Source organism: Oncorhynchus nerka, linkage group LG25 (genome assembly GCF_034236695.1).
Source record: "Oncorhynchus nerka isolate Pitt River linkage group LG25, Oner_Uvic_2.0, whole genome shotgun sequence".
NCBI classification, from domain to species: Eukaryota; Metazoa; Chordata; class Actinopteri; order Salmoniformes; family Salmonidae; genus Oncorhynchus; species Oncorhynchus nerka.
The window spans coordinates 19,111,677-19,131,886 of NC_088420.1; the positions used below are offsets into that span (position 1 = coordinate 19,111,677).

Sequence of the window (20,210 nt, forward strand, 5' to 3'; positions counted from 1 at the left end):
ACGCCAAGCATACTTCCAAAGTTGTGGCAAAATGGCTTAAGGACAACAAAGTCAAGGTATTGGAGTGGCCATCACAAAGCCCTGACCTCAAGCCTATAGAAAATTTGTGGGCAGAACTGAAAGGTGTGTGTGAACAAGGAGGCCTACAAACCTGACTCAGTTTGTCGTGAAAATGTCCTTAATTACCAAATGATGAGAGAGCAAATCACACACCAGTCAGAGTTATGCTTAATCTTCACCTTTAATAATAATTAAGCTTTTGCAATAGCATTTTGACATTTCAGTATCTCTAATAAAAAGTTGAGAGTGGTCAACATCATGGCAACTGAGATCTTTTATAGCAAAGATCCACCCCCCTAGTCGACATGACAAACCACAGGTCTTAGGAATATTACACAAAGAAAGACTACTTCAGAGAGAAGTATCCCATAGCCAGACAGCATTGGCTATAAATTATCGTTCAGTTTGGTCTCCTAAACAAAGCTCTTATCTCGTTCTTGGTACAAAATAGTACCAAAACATTACCTCATCCAATGGTATATATCAATTGTCATTTTAGATACTCCCATCTCAAATACAATCCCTCCTGGACAAGCTCACGGAGAGGAGAGTGAGCCTCTAGGTCAAGATAAGGGCAACCTCAGAGGGAACATACAATGATTCCAGACACTGCCATCTTCCTCTCCCCAATGACAAAAGTAGGGAGTGACTGGCACACAGACATTGTGGAGCCAAGAGATAATTGGTTCCCCCTCAATCATTCCTTCACATGGTTTAAAAGATACATTTACATATGAAGACAAGCCTGACCTCTCCCCTCTCTGGGGCCCAAGTAACTGAGCCCTGACAGAGAAAGGATAACTGCAAACGGCCAACACTATAGTACAAAAAGATACATTCTAAATTACAAGTATCTCACAAGCATATTATGAAAATAAAACATCTTATCTATGTTACCCAACTAATTCTGATTCATCCCCCACATGCCCCTCTCAAGGGACTCAGTCCCTTCTGAAGAATCAGAATAGTAACATGGCACCTTACTAACAGTAGTTGCAGAGTATATAGTCAAATTACTGAGTTTACAACTTTTATACCACAATACAGACTTGCACCTGTTTAATCATATAGAATAATACATTTGTTGAGTAAAAAAATAAAATAACAAAACAGAAGAGAACCAGTGTCTAAACACAGGCCTCATTAGAACCTATAGGACAGTCATCTCTCTAAGTCCTCATGCTTAGAATTGGGTTCCCCACTATCAGAGATATAGTTAGGAATAGGGAATAGGTCAGGGAAATCATTCATATACAGCGAACCCTCTCTATCTACACTGTCCAGTGAGAATATTTCACTGTGTTCTCCTGATTGCCGTCCATCAATCTCAAATTCTTTATCTACACCTACTTCATTTGCAAGCAAGGGCATAGTAAGAACAACATCAACCACTTTATTAAACAATTTCTTCACACAAATGATAATTAGCAACAAAGCAATCAGTAATATTAGACCATAGATGAACCAGTGGAAAATGGTCGCAGCCCAAGCACCAAACACTGACTGAACCCATCCTAACGGATTACAGTTGATGTCAGGCTGGTGTTCCCTTTCGAGAACACCACTAAGCTCTTTCAAATGTTCCACTACAATAGTCAAATTGTCATCTCCCTGGGGTATGAATGTACAACAGTGATCTCCTATAATTTGACACACCCCTCCTTCACGTGCGAGCAACATGTCAAGTGCCACCCTATTTTGTGTTGCCATGAGTTGAGTGGCTTGTAACTTTCGTCTTATCATAGAAAACCCTGCAGTGGTCAAATTTACCAGGGATTCCAAATGATATCCTAGCCTATCCAACTCACGTGCATTCTCCGATGCCCCATTCCAGGGGATTAAATCACGCCAGAACTTTTCAAATTTCGAGGATCGTCGAGAGTCACTGGGGACATTATTGGATTGCGAGATGTCCCTCTTAATTAGTCTTAACCTGATTGGAATAGAGGAATTAGTTTTATGCATTACCACAAGGGATATGTTTAGTTTACCAAAAATACAGCACCCTTTCCAATTTGTGGGTAGGTAGAGATTAGCTTTATCACCACAAATCCAATAATGATCAGTAAATGTTGCCGAGCCAAATTGATGAGGAGAACGATCGTCAGTTTCGGCATCAATAATGGTGTGTCCCACCCTCAGTCTAATGGGGTATCCAGAGCTGCATGTTCCCTTCTTCCAGCTACATCTTATTGGGAAAACACTATAATTGACACATGTTGACATTCCCAGATAGGATTCATTAAATTGTGGTATGGAAATATTGCTTGGGTTATGACAATTACAGGTCCTAAATGGGGTTCACCGGGGTTGGACTTGAATAGGTTCTGGTACACGGGATCTAGGTTCTAAGATGATTCTACTGCACCAATGTGAACAATCAATTCCCACCATAAATCTTTTGTTGATGACAAATTGCCATTAATGCATTTATCCCTCAGTGTTCTACCTAGTGAGGGTTGACCCCCTGTGTTCTCATTGGACAAGAGCACTTCTAGTGCACATAGAGTGCCATTAATGCTGACCTCTAATGAATACTGTAAGAATGGGGAGATCGCTGAATGTGGAAACAAGCTACATACATAACAGGAGGTATTTCCTAACATCAGTTCAGTCTTTACTGTATAGTTAAGCAGTGACCACCAAGTGTTTCCCTCGTGATTCCTACTGTGATACTCATCCAGTGGATGCATCGACCTTCTTCTTCTTTCGAAATGGGAGCGGCTATTGTTTGCTGGACTCCTGTCCTGAGCCTGCCGTTGGCTGGAGCTGGAGTGGCTGTTATTTAAGTCCCGCCATGGGACTGAACGGTTATCAGTCGAGTCCGTATCATGTTGTCTTTCCAGGACCGGTTGTCCTTGAGTCACTGTCCATATGGCAACTGTAATGAGAAGGCTCAAGACCAGAGCAAGAAACATGATGTGTAGAGTCTGGGCCTGATCCTCCCATGGCCATTTAGTTTGTGACTTCCGGCATCTCTGGTCCTCCATCCTCAGGGTCTGGTGGGCAGTATGGCACCTTCCTGCAGTGGTTGGCGTGGATCCAAGTAGACCTCTCACCTACGCGAACAGCAGTGGAGGTAATCAGCATCATCTGGTATGGTCCACCTCTGCTGGTTCCAATGCTTTCGTCTCAGGTCTTTCACCACCACCCAGTCACCTGGTTGCAGTTTGTGCAGGATCCCCACCAGTGGCTGGGGTAGAGCCGCTTTCACCCTGGGGAAAATAGCCTTCAGAACATTGTTTAGAGCAGTACAATGATTTACCATGTCATCGTCACAGCCCATCAGTGTCAGCTTGTTCTGTGAGAAGGGAGAATTAATCATCCTTATTGGTCTACCTGTCAGAACCTCATGAGGATCCAATCCAGTGGTTCTGTGGGGCCACCCTCGCATGTACATCAGAGCCAGGGGGATCACAGTGACCCAAGAAAGCCCTGTCTCTGCCATAAACTTCACCATCTTAGATTTTAGGGTTTGATTAGCGCGTTCAACTAAACCACCGGATTGCGGCCTATAGCTACAATGGGTCCTGAGGTCTATCTGCAGACTCTCAGACAAGTTAGGTATCACCAGGTTTACAAAGTGGGAGCCATTGTCGCTGGTTAATTTAGATGGTAACCCCCACCCTGTGATGATCTCCCTCAGGAGATTCTTGGCTACTGCCATAGCAGTGGAATGTCGACATGGGAATGCCTCTACCCACTTGGAGAAGGCATCCACTATCACCAGACAATATTTGTAACCTTGACAAGGAGAGAGTTCAATAAAATCCATCATTATGTGTTCAAATGGTCTTTCAGGGGTTGGATGAGCCAACAGTGGCATGGGAATCCCTCTTCCCATGTTGTTAGTCATACAAATCACACATTTTGCACAAAATTGTTCAGCAAACACAGAAAACCCAGGTGCAAAACAAAATGTATTTACAAAATCAACAACTCCCCCCTTTGACACATGATCCCTTCCATGTGACAACTTAGCTAAGTAGGGGAAACATGAACGTGGTAAGACTGGTAGCCTAGCCGGGCCCAGCTAGAGTTTCTGCACCTGGTCATATGTACATAGTCGTTTCCACTTCCTCAACTCAACAGGACCTACAAAGGATTGCAAGTCAGAGATATCAGTGGGAGAGAAGAGGTTATGATCAGGAAGTAAAGCCATCTGTAACACAGGGGCCTCCAGGAGACAGCTGCTGCCTTAGCTGCCAAGTCAGCCATAGCATTACCTTTGGAGAGAGGGTCGGAAGAGTTAGCATGAGCAAGGCACTTACAAACAGAAATTTCAGAAGGGAGCAAAATAGCTTTTAGCAAGTTATCAACAAGTTTTGAATGAGAGATCGTCTTACCAGAGGAGGTCAGGAAGCCGCGCTGTTTCCACAGAGTACCAAAATCATGTACCACACCAAAGGCATATCTGCTATCTGTATAGATAGTCGCAGACTGGCCTCTAGCTAATATGCAAGCTCTGGTGAGTGCAAAGAGTTCTGCTGCAGAAAGGTGGGAGGGTAATTTAGCACTTTCCAGTGTGGTTGAGGCAGTAGTAACCGCATACGCAACCAACGGTTCTCCTTTCTCAGAACGCTGAGCAGAGCCATCTACAAACAGTTCCAAATGTGCATTTTGCAAAGGGACATCAGTTAAATCTGACCTTGGTTTAGAGACAAGCTCCAACATTTCAGCACAGTCGTGCGGCTCTCCATCATCCTCTTTGGGCAACAAAGTAGCAGGATTTAACACAGTGCACCTCTTCAGGGTCACATGACACATTGTCAGAAGAACATTCTGATAATGGAGCAGTCGAGCTGGTGTTAGATGGGCCGTCTTTGCCTGTGAAATAAGAGCATGTACAGCATGAGGAACGTGTTCAGTGAATTCACAAATGGCAACAATGTCTGCACAAGCCAACACAGCTTCAGTGGCAGCAACCACAGCTCTCAAACAACAAACCAGACCTCTGGCGACACTGTCCAGCTGTTTGGAATAATACCCAACTGGGTGCTGCTTTCCTCCATGTTCCTGTGTTAAAACAGATGACATAAAACCATTTTTCTCACAAACAAAGAGGTTAAAAGGTTTAGAGTGGTCAGGGAGCCCCAAACAGGGAGAAGTAGTCATGAGTTGGTTCAGTCTGGTCAGAGCAGTCAGTCCCTCTGGTGTCCACTTAATTTTGTCAATCATAGCCATTTTGTGGCCATAAATAAGGTCAGCAAGCGGCTGCACCACCTCAGCATAGTAAGGTAACCACGCCCTACAATACCCTGCCATACCAGTCAATGACATCATGTGTCGTTTAGTAACCAGCTGTGGGACAGGGAGAATAGCCTGTATCCTCTCTTTACCCAGCTGCCTGCCATTGGGAGAGATGTCATAACCCAAATACCTCACTGTTTGTGAAACCAACTGTAAAAAGGTAGCTTCTTTGAAACTTTGTGGCCATTCTCTGCGAGAAATATCAACAGAGCCCGAGTATCAGTTTCACAAGTTTCCATTGAGCTGGAGCACATCAACAAATCATCCACATACTGAATCAGAGTGCTGCCCTCAGGGGGTATAAAACCCTCCAGATGTTGTGCTATTCCACGTAACCCATTGGAGCCACAGTCCAAGTAAATCGCTTTCCTAGAAACGTGGAAGCAAACCAGAACTGAGATTCTGGTGCCACTGGAATACTGAAAAATGCATTTGTCAAATCAATCACAGAGAACCACTCTGCTGTGGGTGGTACCGCCCCCAACAGTGTAGTAACATTAGGAACCACCGGGGCACAAACTGCATCGTTCACAGGCCTTAAGTCCTGGACCAATCTCCAATCACCTGAAGGTTTTCTAACAGGCAAGATAGGGGTGTTTTAGGGTGATTCTGGACAGGGAATTAAAGCACCATTAGCTAACAAGGATGCATGAACAGGAGTAATACCTGCTATTGCCTCCCTACTGAGTGGATACTGTGCCCTAGATGGGCACCTGGTATCTTTAGGAGTGACTACCATTGGCTCAGCTCCCTTTATTCTTCCAAAATCATACTTGACCCTTGCCCATAGGCATTCAGGGACCCCTCTCAGGAGGGGTGAGTCTTCACTCAACAACATCAAATCAAATCAAATGTATTTATATAGCCCTTCGTACATCAGCTGATATCTCAAAGTGCTGTACAGAAACCCAGCCTAAAACCCCAAACAGCAAGCAATACAGGTGTAGAAGCACGGTGGCTAGGAAAAACTCCCTAGAAAGGCCAAAACCTAGGAAGAAACCTAGAGAGGAACCAGGCTATGTGGGGTGGCCAGTCCTCTTCTGGCTGTGCCGGGTGGAGATTATAACAGAACATGGCCAAGATGTTCAAATGTTCATAAATGACCAGCATGGTCCAATAATAATAAGGCAGAACGGTTGAAACTGGAGCAGCAGCACGGCCAGGTGGACTGGGGACAGCAAGGAGTCATCATGTCAGGTAGTCCTGAGGCATGGTCCTAGGGCTCAGGTCCTCCAAGAGAGAGAAAGAAAGAGAGAAAGAGAGAATTAGAGAGAGCACACTTACAAATTCACACAGGACACCGAATAGGACAGGAGAAGTACTCCAGATATAACAAACTGATCCTAGCCCCCCGACACATAAACTACTGCAGCATAAATACTGGAGGCTGAGACAGGAGGGGTCAGGAGACACTGTGGCCCCATCCGAGGACACCCCCGGACAGGGCCAAACAGGAAGGATATAACCCCACCCACTTTGCCAAAGCACAGCCCCCACACCACTAGAGGGATATCTTCAACCACCAACTTACCATCCTGAGACAAGGCCGAGTATAGCCCACAAAGATCTCCGCCACGGCACAACCCAAGGGAGGGGGGGGGGCGCCAACAACATGATATTGGAAGAAAAAGCAACCTGATCAACACCATGCACACCCCTCTCAGTTGGTGTTCCCCAACTGAGTGGGTAACAACTTGTCAGTGTGCTGGGTGAATAAGTTGAGCCATCAGGGCGCATCTCCCAGTCTGTAGCATCAACCAAGCATTTCATCCAAATTCCAGTATCCACCCATTCTACTCTGTCTGATTTTGCCAGAGACACATGTGGTGCGCTATCCTCAAACAGGTAGAGCTCTTTCTGTGCAGGGGTTAGATTAACCCCTAAAGCACAGAAATCACTGCTACAGTATAAACCCTCACACTGCACTGACTCATCCTGTAATGTAGCACACAGTCATTGTTTCTCATAATGGAGATCTCTTGTCAATGGTGCAAAATGGGAGGTGCAATGTAAGCCTGCTTCAGACATGAAACTGCCCTCGTGGCCCCAATGGGTTTTGGCCATTGAGAAAATACGAGCAATATTGGGCACCTTATCATCAACATCCCATGCATAATACCAGTCACAACACTCAGACATTAACATCAATTGCACCCCCACTTCCTCCTCTTCCTCGTGAATAACAGTTAAACCGGTTCGGCCACATGTTATGTTGATGCCAAGTTTACACAGGAGGTCCCTGCCCATCAGATTGACAGGGCAGTGGTCAGAGTAGAGAAATTGATGTTTACACTTCTCCTCACAAACGGAGACAGGCAGAGGCATAGTTACCTGCTCTCTGAGTGGGAGGCCTGAAGCCCCTGCAGTTTTTACTATTTCATTAGACATGCAAGGTTTTATCATAGCCTTGCAGTTAATGACAGACATAGCAGCCCCAGTATCAACAAGAAATATTAATGACTCACCATTTACGCAAGCCTCCACGGTTGGCTCTACTCTCGGAAGGGTGTGACACTTTAAAAACAAATGCTCTTGTTCCTCTGAGGATTTTAGCACAACTGTCCCTGTCTCCTCATCATGTCAATACTCCTCCTCCTGTCCCTGTCCTGGATTGTACAGGGTCGTCTGTGCCCGCGGCCCGTCTGCCAGGCTCCAGGTTGTCCTCTGCCTGGAGGGACTCCTTCTGTGCCCCACTGTTGCTGTTGCTGGACCCCGTGTGGTGGCCCGACCTGCCATTGGTTGGGAGGTGGCTGCCACGGCTGTTGGAATGGGGCTGTCCATGCATGTGCTCCTTTTCCTCCTCCTCTTGCCCCCTCCTCTCGGGCCCCTCTTCTCGGTCTGCCCCTGCCATTGTTCCTCTGTGGATTCGTTGGCTCGGAGCAGTAAGCAGCAAAATGACCCGGCTTCCCACAGTTGTAGCACTTGCGCACTCCACCCCCTCGTCCTGTCCCTGCTGGGGCTGCTCCCTGGTAAAACGTCAACTGGGCAGCCTGTAGTTTCTGTGTCTTTACTTTTCTTCCTTTATTTTGTCTTCCTTCTGAGTACTTTGTTGTCTCTCAGCATGCTTGCAGTGCTGTACCACCGTTGCTAATGGCTCAGTCTCCCAACTGATGCAGGTAGTCCTCACAGCTTTCTCCAGGGCCGGTGTCAGACCCCTCACCAGTGTGTCTTTCAGCAGATCCACATATGCATGTTTGTTTGGTCTGATACCACTGTGTAGCCTGAAACAGCTCTCAAGTCTCTTTCTGAAAGCCTCCAGGCCCTCATCTTTCTTCATAGTGCATTCTCTGATGGCAGTCCTTAGTTGGATACATCTCCACAATCCTGGCCAGCAGCGCCGTTATCTGGTCCTGATATGTGCCATTCTCAGCCCACAGGTAGTTGCAATCAAACTGTCCCTGTACATCCGCCCACCTGAGTCCCAGTTTCTTTTTACAGATATGGGCTATCTCAGCAGCAGATGGTTTGTACTGACCCACCAATACCCTCATTTCTGCTGAATATTTCACAGCGTCTTTACTTGGGTCTGGTAGGTCCTCTACAATGTCTTTGATTTCATCATGTCTCCACGTCCTCACTTTCCTCACTGGAGCTGAGTGGAGGAGCCTCGAGAAAAGGATTGTTGATCTTTTTACCCTTCTGGCGTGCTCCCCCCACTGCGACTCTCATCCTTCCTATTCCTTCTCACTGTTTCATCTTTCCCCTTCTTTTCTCCTTCCTCAGTCTGAACAGCCATATTCTGACAGGGTTTTCCCCGAAATGTGTCCTGTCTTTTCTTCCATTTGTCAGCTTCCCTTTCCCATTTCCTCAATTTCACCCAGTCAATTTGATCCTTTTTTCCTAGTTTACCTTCCTTCTCTACCAATCTCTGTCTTATCTCGTCTAACAGCGTCACACTTAGTGTCCCTGTCAAAGGAAAACCACCCTCTCTATGCCATAGAAGTACCTGTTCCAGAATATCCCTACCCCATTTATCTACCATAACCTTCAAGGCTCCAGTAGGAAGGTCCGGAATGCCTGGTTCTTTGCACTTGCGCGCTCCCATGGCTCCTTAGTCACACACACACACACAAACACAAGATCTCACTCACACACACACACACACAACACACACACACACACACACACACACACACACACACACACACACACACACACACACACACACACACACACACACACACACACACACACACACACACACACACACACACACACAGGGAGAGAAAAACAGTTATAACAGGAATTCCTTAAGTACTCACACATAATTGTAATGATCACCCACACAGGATTGGTCAGATGGTCACACAGAACTGGTCAGAACATAAAAAGGTTACCCACACAGAGTCAACCTACCGCACCCACACAGAATGCTCCTACAAAACAAAATGCTCACACAGAGTAACCTAGGGCATACCTGGCTAGCACATTTAAAATAATTGGAATTCACCACCTCTGAGGGTCACTTACAGTCACACAGACACCTTCAGAATGAGGTCCTTCTTCCAATGGGGCTTCACCAAGTACCGTGTTTCACACAGAACACACAGTCACCCTGGCTCCTCATCCCCACAGACCGCACCACTCCCCACTGTGATCAATTCAGTTTCAGGACGGCTCTAAGTCACCCGTAACCGACCAAGAGCCGAGTATCTTTGAGTCCACAAACTCTCAGATTACTCTCCTCTGACTCGGCCCTGTTTACACCTCTAAGGTGCCCTCCTTACAAAGGAATTCACACTCAGAGTATACGTAACAGAGGCATATTTTAAAAAACTCAACTTCAAGTGTGGTTTGCTCACCTCACCTCTTTTTTTGAATTTTTTTTTTTTACTATGTTCAGGATGTGGTATCCACTCGGCTCGCTGCCTCTCCGATCTTACGTTGGTCCATCTGCTCCGTTCCCGAAGTGTGGTCTCCCTGAGATCCCGAGTTTGAGGGATCCCTTGTGCACGATTACCTAGGTCGTCAGGAGCGGTCACCGAGTATCCCATCCCCGTCGCCAAATGTCGTGGAAATTTCCTTAAGTGTTCCCTTTATTTTTTTGAGCAGTGTATATCAACCGGGACAATTGGCTTTTCAGTAGGAGCGAGAGGAAAAATGACTACCTCTGTCTTTTACGCAAGAATCACTCTGAGAGCCCTCCGCTGGCCACTTACGCAATATAGTCGTTTACGCTCATTCTTCAACATAAAGACGTGAAACTATGTCAAAATGCTGTAGACACCTTAGGGAATACGTAGAAAAAGGAAAATCCCTTTCAATGGCCAATAGGGGTGCATAGGAACACAACGGTTTAAAAATAAGAGGCACTTCCTGATTGGATTTTCCTCAGGGTTTCGCCTGCAATATCAGTTCTGTTATACTCACAGACAATATTTTGACAGTTTTGGAAACTTTAGACTGTTTTCTATCCTAAGCTGTCAATTATATGCATATTCTAGCATCTGGTCCTGAGAAATAGGCGGTTTACTCTGGGAACGTAATTTTTCCAAAAATAAAAATAGTGCCCCCTAGTTTCAAGAGGTTAATGTGTGAAAGTTAAATATTTCTAAAAAATATTTTTGAATTTCCCGCGCTGCCTTTTCAGTGGAATGTTGGGGGGGGGGGGGGTTCCATTAGCGGAACGTGTGTCCTAGACAGGTTTAATAGAACTCAAAGGGTTTTCTTTAACCTCTCTGGGATAGGGGGATGCAAATGTCCCACTTGGCCAATTGCCAGGGAAAATGCAGAGCGCCAGATTCAAATAAAATACTATAGAATTCAAACTTTCATTAAATCACACATGCAAGATAGCAAATTAAAGCTACACTCATTGTGAATCCAGCCAACATGTCAGATTTCAAAAAGGCTTTTCGGGGAAAGCATAAGATGCTAATATGTGATGATAGCACAGCAGTAAACAAAGAGAGTAGCATATTTCAACCCTGCAGGCGCGACACAAAACGCAGGAAATAAAATATAAAACATGCCTTACCTTTGACGAGCTTCTTTGGTTGGCACTCCAATATGTCCCATAAACATCACAAATGGTCCTTTTGTTCGATTAATTCCGTCCATATTTATCCAAAATGTCTATTTATTTGGCACGTTTGATCCAGAAAAAAACAGCTTCCAATTTGCGCAAAGTCACTACAAAATATCTCAAAAGTTACCTGTAAACTTTGCCAAAACATTTCAAAATACTTTTGTAAATCAACTTTAGGTATTTTTAAATGTTAATAATCGATCAAATTGAAGACAGGTCTATCTGTATTCAATAGAGGACGAGAGGAAACTAACGCTACTTTTCAAGTCTTGGCCAACTCTCAACAGCGTTACCCTTTTCCAGGATGGCCGTACTTCTTCATTGCACAATAACCTCAACCAAATTCCAAAGACTGATGACATCCAGTGGAAGCGGTAGGAACTGCAAACAAGTGCCTAAGAAATATCGTTGAACCCATTGAACAGACAGCAACCTCAAAAATAAATAATTCTGAATGGTTAGTCCTCGGGGTTTTGCCTGCAACATAAATTCTGTTCTACTCACAGACATGATTCAAACAGTTTTAGAAACGTCAGAGTGTTTTCTATCCAAATCTACTAATAATATGCATATCTTATATTCTTGGCATGAGTAGCAGGAAGTTTAAATTGGGCACGCTATTTATCCAAAAGTGAAAATGCTGCCCCCTATCCCAAAGAGGTTTTAATGTAAGCTTCTCTAATGTCAAACATGTAAAGTGTGGTGTACCGCAAGGCAGCTCTAGGCCCTCTACTCCTTTCTATTTTTACCAATGACCTGCCACGGGCATTAAACAAACATGTGTGTCCATGTATTCTGATGATTCAGCCATATACGCATCAACAACCACAACCAATGAAGTCAATGAAACCCTTAACAAAGAGTTGCAGTCTGTTTTGGAATAGGTGGCCAGTAATAAACTGGTCCTGAACGTCTCTAAAACTCAGAGCATTGTATTTGGTACAAATTATTCCTTAACCTCTCTGCGCACGGAACCCGGTAGCGGGCTGAAATTCCACAACATAAGGTGATCGCTACATAAATAGTCATATTAAACATTCATGAAAATACAAGTGTCTCACATGTATCTAAAGCCTAGAATCTTGCTAATCCAACTGCGTTGTCAGATTTGAAAAAAGTATTTACTGCGAAATAATACGATGCGATTTTATGAGCATAGAGCCCCATAAAAAACAACTATTTCAACCAGCACAGGCGTAACATAATCACAAACTGCATTAAAATATTTTTTTTACCTTTGACGATCTTCGTCTGTTTGCAATTCCAATGCTCATTGTTACACAATGAATGATCTTTTGTTTGATAAAATCCGTTTTTATAGCCTAACACGAAACATTGTGTGAACCGCTTGTGTCGTGAATTCCGTCTCATTCCATTTTCGACAACACATTCCAGGTAAATAACCCACACAGAACGTGACTTTTCCAGTCATGTTTGGTTTCACTGCAATCAACTGGTTTGTTTGTAACACAATCAAACGTGATGGGTCATTTCGCAAGACGTATTGACTGAAAGAAACCGATTTGAAGACAGCAAGTCATGACATCCTTCTGCACCAATGATTTGCCCGCTGTTTCGTTGATTGACTGTATTTTAATTTATTAACCCAATGACCACTGATCGTCTTGAAATCTAGCTGGGTAGATAGTCAATGAGTTGAGGTAAACGGCAATAGGTCATGTTTATGTGTTTCAAGACCAACCCATGTAGTAAGCTCCAGCGTAAAGACAGTAATTCGCTATTGAAGTTTCATACCGTAAGGAGAAACACATATTACGCACTGCGTTTGGTAAACGCGCAGATTCAGCTGTTTATATATCAATCAGTATGGCGACTAAGTCAGGGAAAGCTAAATCTAAGTCTAGATATACAGATGTACACACAATTTTAGAATAAATTGATTGGGAAAGTGAGACAGAGATTGTTGTAGGACGATTCATTTAGCGATTGTGGGGGAATATTTTTTGAACGGGAGAGGACATTGTTTTGGACTGGTATGTTCTTATCATGCTAATGCCCTTGTTTGAAATTAATACTATAAAATATTACTTGTGATTTTCTTTAATTTTAAAAGCAATATATAAATATGTAATGTCATGAAATGTGAGATGCGTGTGTCTGCCGCCCCACCCCAACCCACATGAAATAGCCTATTTGAGGCTGTTGAGGGAAGGGCAGGCCCACAACAATGGCCAAAGTGAAATGGAGACAGTAGATACAGCTGGTCTGTTGTAATATAATAAAGACAGTAGATCTAGCTGGTCTGTCATAATATAATAGAGACAGTAGATCTAGCTGAAATGTCATAATATAAAAGAGACAGTAGATCTAGCAGGTCATAATAATATATTCAACCTTATGTTCCCTGTTCTCTATATACTGTATATATCTGTTTATTATACCTGTTGATACAGGGCTCATATGTGAAACTATTCTAACTAAACATTATCTTTCACAGTGACACTGACTCCGAATGGCAGCCCCCAGGGCCAAGGTGTCCATCCCCCTCTGAAGCTGGTTCATCCAGCTCCTGCCACAAGTGGTGTTCATCTGCCCAAATTTATTTCTGCAGGCATAGATGTGCCTCAGGGCCAAAAGGGCACAGCATGGAGGCGTCTCTGTGTTCTTTGCAAAATTAAGTCCCCCATCACCTGCGCCACATGCTTGGTCACCCTCTGCTTTACAGCAGAAGTGGGTGGGGTTATATCCTTTCTGTTTGGCCCTGTCCGAGGGTCTCATCGGATGGGGCCACAGTGTCTCCTGACCACTCCTGTCTCAGCCTCCAGTATTTATGCTGCAGTAGTTTGTGTCGGGGGGCTAGGGTCAGTTTATTATATCTGGAGTACTTCTTCTGTCTTATCCGGTGTCCTGTGTGAATTTAAGTATGCTCTCTCTAATTCTCTCTTTCTCTCTCTCGGAGGACCTGAGCCCTAGGACCATGCGTCAGGACTACCTGGCATGATGACTCCTTGCTGTCCCCAGTCCACCTGGCCTTGCTGCTGTTCCAGTTTCAACTGTTCTGCCTGCGGCTATGGAACCCTAAACTGTTCATATTTACTCTTGAGGTGCTGTCCTGTTGCATCCTCTACACCCACTGTGATTATTATTATTTGACCCTGCTGGTCATCTATTAACGTTTGAAAATCTTGGCCATGTTCTGTTATAATCTCCACCCGGCACAGCCAGAAGAGGACTGGCCACCCTCATAGCCTGGTTCCTCTCTAGGTTTCTTCTAGGTTTTGGCCTTTCTAGGGAGTTTTTCCTAGCCACCGTGCTTCAACACCTGCATTGCTTGCTGTTTGGGGTTTTAGGCTGGGTTTCTGTACAGCACTGATGTACGAAGGGCTATATAAATACATTTGATTTGATAGAGGACTGAGGGTCTTCCAAATATTGAAAGTATGTATAGTTAATAGTTACCCATGTTATTTTGTAAATGTGTCTTTTTTTCTTCATATTTTTTTTCCATATTTTTTTCTCCATTTTTTGGGGGGGTGTGTTAGAATGCCATTTTGGTATTTTGTATATAGTTATTTGTTTCAAAATGTATACCTTCACCAATTTGGCCACTTGGGTACATTTGGGCTACTTGTGTGGGACACCTGGGTGACTTCATGATAAATGTCATGTAGCACACTTATTTTGGAAGTTATCATTCTGAAACTTTGCACAAGTACTGTTGCCCTCTTATGTTTTTCACTCAAATTTAACTGAAATATGAATGTTTGTTTTATCTTGTTCACTTTAAAGATGATGATGTAAAAATAAAAAACATATGTTTTTTTTCATTGTATTATCTAAACCAGATCTATTGTGTTATATTCTCCTACATTCAATTCACATTTACACAAACTTCAGAGTGTTTTCTTTCAAATGGTACCACGAATATGTGTATCCTTGGTTCTGTGCCTGAGCTACAGGCTATTAGATTTGGGTATGTCTTCAGGCGGAAATTGAGAAAAGTAGGGGGGTAGCTCATTATGTTCTAGACCTCAGCTGAATCTGGTAATGAATGGTGTGGCTGTTGAACAAGTTGAGGAGACTAAATTACTTGGGGTTACCTTAGATTGTAAACTGTCATGGTTAAAACATATCAATTCAATGGTTGTAAAGATGGGGAAAGGTCTGGCTGTAATAAAGAGATGCTCTGTTTTTTTGACACCACAGTCCAAAAAAAGCAAGTTCTGCAGGCTCTAGTTTAGTCTAATCTTGATTATTGTCCAGTCGTGTTGTCCAGTGCTGCAAGGAAAGACCTAGTTAAGCTGCAGCTGGCCCAGAACAGAGCAGCACGTTTTGCTCTTCATTGTAATCAGAGGGCTGATATAAATACTATGCGTGCCAGTCTCTCTTGGATAAGAGTTGAGGAGAGACTGACTGAATCACTTATTCTTTTTATAAGAAACATACATTTTTTGAAAATCCCAAATTGTTTGCAGAGTCAACTTACACACAGCTCTGACACACATACTTATCCCACCAGACATACCACCAGGGGTCTTTTCACATTCCCCATATCCAGAACAAATTCAAGAAAGTGTACAGTATTATATAGACCCCTTATTGCATGGAACTTTCTTCCATCTTATATTGCTCAAATAAACAGCAAACCTGGTTTCAAAAAACAGATAAAGCAACACCTCAAGGCACAATGCCTCTCCACTATTTGACCTAGATAGTTTGTGTGATATGTAGGCTACGTGGTTCTTTTTCAAACATTTATGTAGTTTTGTCCTTGAGCTGTTCTTGTCTATTGATGTTCTGTATTATGTTTCATGTTTTGTGTGGAACCCAGGAAGAGTAGCTGCTGCTTTTGGAACAGCTAATGGGGATCCTAATAAAGTACTAATTCCCAAATGAATAGGTAAATAACTTTGTAAAATAGGGCAGCCTTGGATTATCTGTTGGCAACTTCATGTTGTACTTTCATTCCAGACTCAAGTGGAAATATTTCCACTGCCATAGAACAATTAGACAAGCTAAGGGGCGCTTTAATGAAAGGAGAGGCTGGTGACGGTAGTGTCGGGTTCACCTAGGGGTCATGAAAAGGGTTGTACCAAAATGTTCGATGTATTAGATTAATTAATTATGCTTATGTTTTATTAATAGAAGGGGAGGGGTTATAAGACCCCTCCCTCCTTACATTTATAGGGTCCTAAACTACAGATTAACAATATATACATTCTTTATATAGTTTTAGAATTGTTCCACAGTTGTTTGCTCTTTCTCTCTCTCTCTTATAAAGAAGACCCTTCTTAGAGATGTGTGATTGAGACAGAACTCTGCAAGGGAGTGTGGGAGATAAGAGACTACTCAGACATTCCACAATAAATCAACTTTGGGGAGGGGACATTTATTGCCTAGCTTTTAGATAAACACTGAAACTCTATGTTTGTATAGCTATGGATGCAGGGTTTTGGTCTCAGGAGTAAAAAGGTAATGACATAGTCAGTGACATCACTAAGGCGGGACTTCGGTTTAATAAAACAACTTGAGATCTTTTGTTTGATGCGGAACTTACTCAGAAACATGCGTGCTATGTTCCTGTTTGTCAACTTCTGTCTGCAATTGCATTAATAAAGGTTTTTGAACAATTTAATTAAAGATATTGTCATAATGCCAATTTCACCAATTAACCAAAGATTGACAAGGAAGGATGTAAGGAACAAACCCTAACATTAGCTGGCCTTTTACCTGGCTGACTTCCCTGTTTGGTGCTTGGGGAGCAACAGTTTTCCATTGGATCATCTATGGCCTAGTAATCCTTCTTGTTGTACTACTTAGATCGAGTGTTAGATCGAGTTCAAGTCCAGGCTCTGGCTGGTGGCTGGGCCACTCAAGGACATTCAGAGACTTGTCCCGAAGCCACTCCTGCGTTGTCTTGGCAGAGTGCTTAGGGTCTTTGACCTGTTGGAAGGTGAACCTTCGCCCCAGTCTGAGGTTAGCAACCGTCTAACACCACCCATACCGTGAAGCATGGTGGTGGCAGAATCATGCTATGGGGATGCTTTTCAGTGGCAGAGACTGGGAGACTGGTAAGGATAGAGGGAACAATGAATGGAGCCAAATGCAAGAAAATCCTTGATGAGAACTTCGGAGCGCAACTTCGACCTTAGACTGGGTCGAAGATTTACATTCCAACAGGACAATGACCCCGAGCATACAGCCAATGCAACCCTGGCATGGCTTTAGAACAAGAATGTGAAAGTCCTTGATTGGCCCAGCCAAAGCCCAGACTTGAATACCACGGAAAATCTGTGCAAAGAATTGAAGATTGCTGTTCACTGCCACTCACCATCTAACATAACAGAGCTTGAGAAAAACTGCAAAGAAGAATCTGAGAAAATCTCCAAAGCTGTTACCCAAGACGACTCAAATCTGTAATCGTTGCCTAAAGTGCTTCTACAAAGTATTGACTCAGGGGTGTGAATACTTATGTAAATTGTATCACAGAATACTTTCTGAAAGCACTGTATTATCCCAGGCATTTTCTTTTCTCTGACATATTTTAGTCTTACGGCTCAGTTTTGAGACATGCTACTATTTGAAACCCACTATGGCGGTTATCAATGTCAAGTTTTTTGGAAGACTATTCCTCTGTTTCCCTCCTTGTAGTGGAATAGTTATGGTAATCCCTGACCAAGTTAAAATAGTTACATAGGTACTTTGGGACCATACTGTGGACAATCTTATTTACAAGACACAATTTAGTCTGAGAGAATCTCTCCTCCACTTTGAGCCATCTGAGGCTTTCGAAATGGGTATAGTCAAGAGGAGTAGGTGCTGGAAGTTTAAGAATATTCCTGAATATTTTTTTCTGAAATGTCTTCAGTTTGTTTTTAAGTTATCTTGGGGGCACTACTGTACCAGGAAGAGCATGCCTAATCAAAGAGGCACTGAGCAAGAGCCCCTGCCAATGCCAACATTGCCGCCTTATCCAGAAATGTGGATGTTCTGGCCAGGAACCTGATTTCATGGTTCACTTTAGATTTTTTTTTGTCAGATAGTTGCACACATCCAAGATAATTAACTGAGTCACCTACTACCACCTTAAAGCCAGACTGTCTTCAGTCTGAAAAAAAAGAAGTTTTGACACAACCAATACTTTTCACACTACAACCATTATTTGCAAGAATCCCAATGCATTTCAATGGCCATAGACTTGAATGGAGAAAATTCAGGTTGCTACCAGTCTTTAACCTTTAATGCTACAAACACCAAACCAACTCTAGAATGTGTAGACTGATTCAACTTAGGTTGCTTTTTGATACTACCTATACTTTTCACACTGTAACCATATTTGCATAAATGCCAATGCATTTGAATGGTTATAGGTTATCATAGAAAACTACAATGGGAAGTATTTGGATTTGGCACGGCTCCTGAAGCTACAAACACCAAACCAACGTTGACATGTGCAGACTGACTCAATGCATATTTCATTTCAAAAGATTGTTGATACTATCTGTTCTTCTTGAACTATAATCGTTTAAAATGCGCTGTTTGTGTTTGAAGATAGAGAGAGAAAAGGCATACAATGATCATTTGCTCAACGGAACAGAGGGAAATGTGTTACATATAGATTTTTTTCATTTATCTGAAGTTACCTCACCCTTCAGTCAAAGGTATTGCAGCCTCGGGTACAGTTCACATCTAGCCTGGGCCCAGATCTGTTTTAGGCTGTATGGTTGACAATGACCACAGAAGTTGGGTGAGACAGCACGAACAGATCTGAGACCAGGCTAGTTCACATCAGGCTCATCACATGATTATTAATTTACCTAATGACCTATTCACTGAAATACTACTCCCCATGTTCTGTGTGTGGTTGTGAAAAGGGCTTCGTTGGAATGTGACAAAGTCTTTGGAAATAATAACTTAATTCAATTCTGCATTACAAATGGACTACCAAGGCCTCCCACAAAATAATCACTCAAATTAAATTAAAACACATTTTAGTGGTTATAGATAGACCACAAAGTACAGCTGTTAGTAGGTTTTAAGCATATGGATAAATTATGTATCTATCTCTATGGTTACACAGTAGTTTCTGGTGTTGTGTTTGTACAAGCCAGTGGAGCACATAACAGGATGTGGTCTTCCTGTGTTCAACCACTCACTTCCTGCCTCTGGAGTCTGCACTGTCTGTCAGCTGAGTGGTTTTGCATTGGTTGAACTCTTACCACACATGAAGTGTAAAATAAAGAATTGAATTTGTCAGTCTGTATAAAACAAAATGGGAACTTGTTGCTATAACCTGGTGATATAACTGATATGTTATTTTTTTCTAGCTGCTTTTCTAAGAGTTGGTGTTTATTAGCAGAATCACTAGGTCCAGTTAGGTTCATCCACTCTATGGATTCATTAAACCCCTATGCATCTATCTTTTACCTTTGAAGGTATGGTATGTTCATAGGTGGGTTGAGTGTTCCTTTACAGACTTCAATTCACCATGGTTGTACAATACGATTTTTGTTTTTGCAGAGCATTTTAACTTGTAATGCAGCCAAACCACATGTACTGTAGCTAACCTGCACACCAGCTGTCACACCTTGAAACTGTCTTACATGAAAGTACACGCCCCTCCAACTGCTAATTACTAATGGGATCTCTCTGAGATCCGACTTCTCCCACATGCTGAAATCTAGCGTCACATACAAGGGAAATGAGCTCCACAGCTTTTCTGGCACCTAAATGCAACAAAACATCATTTATAAACACAATCTATTAATATGGTTTTTCAACACTATTATTTGTTTATGGGCATGATAACTGTACTTTTAGTTTATGGTAGACACAGCTTGTTCGCACATTTTCCAATTTTACCACTAGTTATGAACGCAACAGGAGTTTCTACATCCCCCTCTCTTGTTAA

The 20,210-nt window shown here is 43.0% G+C and overlaps 1 long non-coding RNA gene across 1 annotated transcript; it reads right to left on the bottom strand.

The window, feature by feature from the left end:
* Window positions 1–222: 222 nt before the first annotated feature.
* Window positions 223–8,525, bottom strand: LOC135564505 (uncharacterized). The gene is made up of 2 exons (XR_010461082.1): window positions 7,776–8,525; window positions 223–6,540 (listed from the first exon to the last, which is right to left on the bottom strand). It is a non-coding gene; the product is annotated as an uncharacterized LOC135564505 (long non-coding RNA).
* Between the last annotated feature and the right edge of the window lie 11,685 nt (window positions 8,526–20,210).